This window comes from Syngnathus scovelli, chromosome 8 (genome assembly GCF_024217435.2).
Source record: "Syngnathus scovelli strain Florida chromosome 8, RoL_Ssco_1.2, whole genome shotgun sequence".
In the NCBI taxonomy this organism is placed as follows: domain Eukaryota; kingdom Metazoa; phylum Chordata; class Actinopteri; order Syngnathiformes; family Syngnathidae; genus Syngnathus; species Syngnathus scovelli.
In genome coordinates, this window is record NC_090854.1 from 18388130 (window position 1) to 18396213 (window position 8084).

The following is an 8084-nucleotide window of genomic DNA, read 5'->3' on the forward strand; positions in this document are numbered from 1 at the left end:
TGGATGGATGGATGGATGGATGGATGGATGGATGGATGGATGGATGGATGGATGGATGGATGGATGGATGGATGGATGGATGGATGGATGGATGGATGGATGGATGGATGGATGGATGGATGGATGGATGGATGGATGGATGGATGGATGGATGGATGGATGGATGGATGGATGGATGGATGGATGGATGGATGGATGGATGGATGGATGGATGGATGGATGGATGGATGGATGGATGGATGGATGGATGGATGGATGGATGGATGGATGGATGGATGGATGGATGGATGGATGGATGGATGGATGGATGGATGGATGGATGGATGGATGGATGGATGGATGGATGGATGGATGGATGGATGGATGGATGGATGGATGGATGGATGGATGGATGGATGGATGGATGGATTGATTGATTGATGGGCAACTAGTGCAAGCCCCAAGCACTCCACTGCTTGTGGAAATGAAAAGCCATCCGAGATAGTGTCTCCTGTTTGATTTTCCAGCCCAAACAAAAAGTCTCTTATGAACCCATTTCAAATGTTTCATTTTGCCCATTCAGCTACATAGGATGTAATGTTTGGGGCTAAAAGTAAAATTGCTGTCTTGGGCTGGTAGATGCAAAATCAACATTGACAACAGCAAGCAAGTAAAAAAAACAACAACAATCTTTTGTGTTGTCGACATGCACGGTGGAACTGGAGTGGACCTATTCTTGATGACATGAGCCACTAAATCCATTTATGGATGGCTGCGCTTTGCGATTGCCCAGGGAACGGAGAGTTAGCGCACTTATTTTCAGAGCCATAAAATGTCGACTCATCCAGCAGCAGCAGCAGCAGCAGCAGCGGCAAAAACAGACTGCAAGGCTGAAACGCTCATCGAGGTTGTCGCTCGCTGGTCACGCAAGATTGGAGATGCACCTGACGCAAATCATCTGGGTCATTTCCGTCAGGTGTGTTGGACCCAGGAAATACTTGACTTTTCTACTTCAACTTTGAATGCAATGTTTGACTCCAAATTCTTCAGTACAAATCATTTCAAAATGACAACTACAATGTGCAGCCAATGTAATCAAATCCAAATTGATCTGACGTGACAATGGTTTCTTCCCTTCCAAATGCAAGCTCTGCTGTGGTTCGACTATCTGGAACCCAAAAGAAAAAAACACTGGTGCGATGTGACATCCAGAATGATGTCCACCCATCCATCCATCCATTGATGCTGGAGGTGGTTAGATCCCCAGCAAAAGACGTCATTGGCGCAAAACCAGTGAGGGATGAGGAACATGTGTGAGTAAATTCACAAGGTTAGAGAAACAAATGTTTGGTAATGTCAACATCCCGTCCGCTCGCTCACTTCCTGCTCCCGTCCGATGACTGAATTAACTGGACATTTCAGCACTTTCCCAGTGTGGGCGGCCAGTCGGCGAGCACGCCCGGATCCGCGTCACGCGCAATTCCTTTGGCGCCCATCACGCTGCTCCCTCCCTCCCTTCCGGCCAGCTCAAACTGCATTTCCCTGGATTTCTTTGGGTACTGTAAAGTTCATGTAGTGCACGCATGTCTTGCGGCATGCGGCGTGGGTGTGAACACGTATTTTGTTTCATCTTCAAAGCGGGTTTTGGAAACAGACATCCGATTATGTATGGCCGTTTATTTCACCAAAGTGAAATTAGCAGACTCTCGTTTCACTTAAGTGTGATGAAAATGTGGATATAATAACAGAGTGAGGCGCTGTGAGAGGTAATGAACAACATTTCAAAACAAAACAAAATGGTCTCGCTGTGAATTTTGCGGTGCAAACTTGAGAGGTGGATCAAGTGATCTGAAAGTGCTACAAGACCTGGAGCAAATCTTCTACCAATCCCAAGTCACATTTTAAAACGGTCCAGACGAGCATGGATCCAAAACAGCCAGTGTTCCTCTTGACGCGGCTTTAGACAAAACCCAACACTTGGCCATCTTGAGAAGTTTTTGTTGCTCAGACAGGTTGATGTGGCTTTCCAAGGCAGTGCCTTCAGCAGGCCTCCAGCATTTGTTAAGCGCGTGAGGTGTCGCTGACATGACAAAGATGAAAATGAAAGTGCGCGGCTAACATGCATTTGCTCTTAAAGCGGGCAGGTCCGGGCATGCATTTTTCATCTGGCGCAGCCTCCAAGAATCCGGCGTCGCTTCCAAAAGAATCACAGAGGAGAAAAGAAAAAACACAGCTCCACAGAGTACGGTGTCAGTCAGTCCGCAGACGCGATAGCCCCTCCTCGGCCGTCGAAACATTTGGCTCAAGGTGAGCGCCGAACCGGCGACGCGAGCAGAGGAGTTTGTTGATCAAGTCAAGTTTCTTTATGCGACAGTCTCAAAGGGCTTCATAAAAATCATTGGCATCCCTTGGTGTGGACCTCCCAATCAGCCAAGGGAAAGGGCAGACAAAAAAAAAGTGGTGGCAGGGCGCCAACGTTGACTGTGGTGTACAATCAAGAACCTGTCCCGGACCCGTCCAAACAAATTGGACTTTTCCATTCAATGACTTTGTAGCGCCGACGATTTCTCGGTGGGTGGTACACCTCCTTTTTGTTTACTTTTCATTCTGGTCATATTAAGAAGATGTCAGCTTGTTGCCACGGCCAAACATGCCTTGGCCTGACATTAACACTGGAGAAATTAAAACAATCTTCCTTCATTTGGCTAAATGGAATCCCACTAAATCATAGACCTCAAGTGAGCGGGTCCCCTGCGGTATATATATTTTGGATTCCTTTGTGATGACAGAAATAGTTTTGCAAAAGAATTTCGACTTTAGCAGTCATTACATTTCCAGCGTCATTATCGTGTGCTAATGAGTACGAGTGGCGGGCGGGCGGGCGAGCTTGGCGCATGCCTGACACACCTGCCGCCGTGCCGTGTTCCCCCGAGGCTTTCGCTGGGTGGAAACGTGCCCCAGACGATCTTGACCTCATCAGCAGAGCTTTGGCTCCTTTCTGTTGGGGCTTGTATCATGCAAAGTCCCACAGAAAGATGGTTGAAACATGACCTCATCGTGGAGAACAAAAGACAATGGGGGGGGGACGAGGGGGTGCTTGCCTTGAGAGAGAACCTGAGCTGGGACGGGCTCGGCTCCTACTGCGGATTTAATTGGGAGGTAGAAAGCGAGGTCAGCCAGAGACAAAAAAAATCCAGTCATCGGCCATTGCGAGACTTTTCAAATCCATTCGTGTCAGTACAGCAAAGCCAAGCCCAGATAGCGAGATTAGCGGAGCTAGCGAGTGAATAGCCGACAATACTTGACCAGAGCGGCTCGAAATTTAGCGACGTTTTACAAGGGTATCGGGGGACTTGCTTGGAACGTGAAGATTCAAACTTGCGTCAGACTTCTGCTAGAGTCAAAAAGTCCGTCTTGTCCTGTTACATAAAGCCGTCAGCTGATATTTGATTTGTGGAGGTCAACTACTTTTAGGTCCCACACTTGGAAAAGTATCTCTATGCTGGACCAAATACCATTTTAGTCCACTTGAGCTTGCGCACAGCGACGTCGGAAGGAACGAGAAAGCGACACCAAAGAAAACATTCCGTGACAGCGAGCTGCTCATGCTCAGCCCCATGTCCGCAGCGTTGCCAGCATGTCGGATGAGTGCGTTAGCGTTCTACTGACACCAGAAAATGTCTGCGGCTGTGGAACCGGAGAGCGCAAACATTTGGGATTGTTTGAACTGGGATCATTTGCCAGGGCCTGCCCATTGGCTGACAACCTTGGAGACCCGGCCGGGTCACTCTCATCTTGAGGTAGGAAGAGCAGAATGAGGAGTCACCTGTGGTGGTACCCGATACCCTCAGCGTGACGTTCTTTTCTTTCGAGACGGGCGCTTGGTCTTCATCCGATTTCTTGACAGCCGCGAGATTGAGTTTGCATTCGTGGCAGCTCAACACTCTTCACTTTTGCAGAGTAAGACTTTCTAAAGCAAGGGCTGATCAATGGTCAAGACAGACCTCTGGTTCTAGCTCCTGTGCTGTTCAAGTGGACCTGATGGATGTTCCAGGTGACACGGTCCCTCCCACCTTGGGTGCGTTCCTGTCTCGTCAATCTCGTGCGGGACAACTTTTCTTTCACGGATGACTGAGGCCAATGGTGTTCACATGGGAGCAGCCTCCTCCACAGGTTTCTGATCGGGACTTGCCAGGTTTCGATTTGGACGTTCCGTCCCCGCCCAGGTCTCCATAGAAACCCAGACGACAAATGAAAATAGATTCGCTGCCATGTTTGCACAGAGACGAGCCGCCTCCGTCTCCCGTCAGCTCGTCCGTCACGTTATAAGAGGTGGATTGCTTCCAAATCATCATTTGTTGGCACCTAATACACGTATGCAAAGACCATCACGGCAGGAATATCAAGAGGGACCCAAAGGGGCCGTCAATTCGTACAATCCTCGCAAGCGGTTATTGTAATTGAGTCTTGCGCAGCGAAGGATGGTCGGGTCGCTAATGAAGCTCTTGCTAGCGAAATGGAGTTTGGTCACACGCCATCTATTTTGATTAGGATCCTCTATTGGGAACGTGTGGAAGCCCAAACACGTGTGCCTGACCACTTTGAGCGCAGAGAGGAAGTAAATGGTCGGAATGTAAGCCGGAATCTCCAAAGGTCCGTGACCGCGTTCGAGCCCCGGCAGTCACCTTGGTAGATTTTGTGAGTTGGTTTTGCAGGGTTCAAAGATCTTTACTTCCCCCCTCCCAGGAGCTTGCAGATTTTACAATCTGTCATGTCTCGCTTCTGCTTTGTGCTTAGCTCAAATGCTGCACCTGCCCCCCTCAGCGCAGAATGGCCTCGGGCGTGTCAGTCCTCAGTGCCATCTCGGGGGCCAAAACGGCCACAACCTTTGAGAGCACCTGCGGTTCTTGGCCGAGTTACGACTTGGCCCTCGCTGGCTGCCAGGGGCCATTGGAGGGCACTTTGTAGGAGTTGGGCGTGGTGCCAAGCATGTTGCACAAAAGAAACTGGCCCAATATCAAGGGCAGAAAACAAGTCATCATAAAAGGGAAGAACCCATGTGTGCCCCTTTTTGGGCTTGCTAACCAATTATAACAGTTGAGGGTTGTCCCAGGTCAAGCAACGATAAAATGGAAGGACCAGCCTTTAACACTTGTGGCCAACAGACACAAACAGTCACCCGCAGGGGTTCGGGAACTGCTTTTAACTCAGTAGACCATGAAATCATATTCCAGACTGAGTGGGGGCGCGGGGGGTGGCACAGACAGACAGACAGACAGACCGACATCTTCGGGCATGTTGGAGAGCCGCCCAAGACGGCCATAGCTATGCATTCTTAATCATTTCAGTCTATTCACAGAAATGCTGCCGTCATCGATTTGATGAGGAAGACGCTCGTCTTGGAAATGTCATCTGTTCTATCTCGTTTGTATCCTTCCGTACTTTCCGTGTTTGAATGTAAACTCGAGCCACTCGACCATGTATATTTTATCACGCGGTGACTTCACGGCTATAAAAAGGGACGATAAGAGACTCGGTCGGGACTTTGGCGAGACTTTCCATAGGACTGCACACTATGTCGGAACATTTGTCTATAATTCATTGCAGCAAATATGTTCTCCGCGTTGATGACATCACCACAGTGAAAAATGTGCTCCGGCACGAGGCATCGTAAACGTAACATCGCTGTTGCTTCTGTTTGTCAAGAACAACTATTCTTGCAGAGTCAATTGGATTGAATCATCCCAACATGTCGCAAATGAAAACAAATCCCAGATCAACATTGTTTGTATCTCTTCACCTTTCAAACACGTCTACTAAACCATTTCCACTGGCCGCTGCTTCACACCCAAGACCTTTTGATTGGGTCAAAGGGAGCCAGCTGCAAGTTGAGGAAATGTCATAACTGCCACATGGAAAAATCCCAAGATGAAATGGAAGGAACTTCCCAGAAAGGTCGCTGCTTGTTTGTTCACCTGCCATCATCTGCGTCCATAAAAGAGGGCGGGAGACAGAGTGTGTTGGCCAAGAGAAAATAAATATTTTTCTAGGTGACACGCATTATCGAGCCGTTCTTCTGCCAACTGTGAATCAGTGTTCCTCGCACTTGAGCTTGTTTTCATACATTCTGCATATTGGAGAGAAGTGACTCTTTGATCGATACATTCCTTTCTGGGCTGTGATTAAGAAAACTTCAACCCGGCTGGCATGAAAACACAGTGGGAATGTCGCGCCGTAGAACCTTTTCCAATTTCTGTCTGGGGACTTTGAAAGGCGAGTGAAGAAAAAAAAAAAGTCGCACTATCAAACCTTTTCCAATTTCCGTCTGGGGACTTTGAGAAAAAAAAAAGTCTGGCGATTTCATTTGGAATCATTTCAACTCTGACTTGTAGCACATTTGCACATCCTCGTTCAGCATTTGGTGACTTGCACGGCGCGGCGCGGCGCGGCACGTGACAACTCCTGTCATGGAGTAAGCTATCACTCGCGGGCCTTTTCATTCAAACAAAAAATGACGTGATGGCCATGATGTCACTCACATGAGACTTTGTGGTCGTATGTCACACCTTTGATCATTTCTTGCTTTTGAAAGCTTTCCATTGACTAATCTCATCATCGGTGGCCTGTGCTAATATTCTTGGCAACATTTTGGACTGGTGCATTGTGTTTGGCCTCCAAGGAGACAGCCGTTCCCAACTTTGCTCCATCTTGTTCGCCGTGCGAGTTCATTGGCTCATTTGTTCTCGTGAGCGTGGGCGAGAAGGTGCGCCGCCAAAAGCTAAATATAGAACTGGCTGCTTATTGGCTGGCACCGGACAGAGTCTATTATGAGAAAAGCCCTCAGCGGTGGCGCTGCCAAAAAGAAAATGCCTCTGGCCTGTGGCACTGAGTCAATGAGCAAGAGGTTATGTGATTGTTGCCTCCATTTTCCGTCCGTCTGTCGAGCAGAATTTTGCGTGTCAAGTGTGATCCAAGGTGTGATGGAATGAAGGAATTAGTAGCGCACTTCTATATCAGGGTGGTTCTTAATTAAGGTGAAAGCTACGTGGAAGCAGAAAGATGACCAAAAAAAAAACAGGTGGGATTGGCTGGAGCAAGGCATCCGTGGTTTCCACAACAAAAAGATGGATGGATGGCTGGATGGATGGATGGCTGGGTGTGGGACAAGTTCAGCGAGGCCATAGAAAATAACTGCAAACAGGTAAGGACAAATTCTCAGGTATTTCAGAAGAGGGCCTCCACAACTATAGTAAAAATACTGACTCATTGCCAGGTCTTTTTCTTTTTTTTTTTTTTTTTGTCTGCTCCAATCTATAACAGCTTCTGGAAAGACGTGTGATGATGGTTTGTGTCCGTTCATCCGCAAGTGAGGCCAGACAATGACGTTGGACGAGATGGCCTGCTTTCCCGGGGTCGGGGCGAGGCCACCGGGACAGTCAAGTTACATCCTCATCTGACCTCATGACAGCGTTTCGTCGTCACTGGCTTCGCCGCCGCCGCGCAGCCGGCAGCGAATGGTCCCGGGCCACGACGGCCATTTGCGGTGCTGGCAACCGTCGAGACCATGCGTGACAACAGGAATGTACCTGGGCCACTTTGACTTGCTTAAAGACCCAAATCGGTCAGAAAAATAAACATCTCAAGAAACATGCTTTGCGCCTGATGATGTGGATTTTCAGAGGTTGCATCCCTCATAAGCACATTATGGCCATGGGTCAGTTTGAAACACCTTTGAGCTGTCGCAACTTGTTAGTGCGCTGTCACTTGAGCCGAGTGGCGCCGTCAGCACGTTGCTTTGGAAAATGAAATTAGAAATGTACAATCATTTCAATTCCCCCGCTGACATACGGCGGTGTCAAATAGATGACGGCTAATGACAGACGACGCCACGGCGTGACAGCCTCAGGTGGTGAATTTCACGAGGCACATCGTTGACATGGCTAGACGGTTCGAAATCCATGATGGATCTGTGTGTGTGTGTGTGTGTGTGTGTGTGTGTGTGTATATATATATATATATATATATATATATATATATATATATATATATATATATATATATATATATATATATATATATATATGTATGTATGTATACGTATATAT

General features: G+C 48.0%; 1 long non-coding RNA gene across 1 annotated transcript; it reads left to right on the forward strand.

Moving 5' to 3' along the window:
• The first annotated feature begins 3109 nt into the window (after positions 1–3109).
• On the forward strand, positions 3110–7630 carry LOC125974063 (uncharacterized). The gene is made up of 2 exons (XR_007483370.1): positions 3110–7180; positions 7300–7630. It is a non-coding gene; the product is annotated as an uncharacterized lncRNA (long non-coding RNA).
• The last annotated feature ends 454 nt before the right edge of the window (positions 7631–8084 follow it).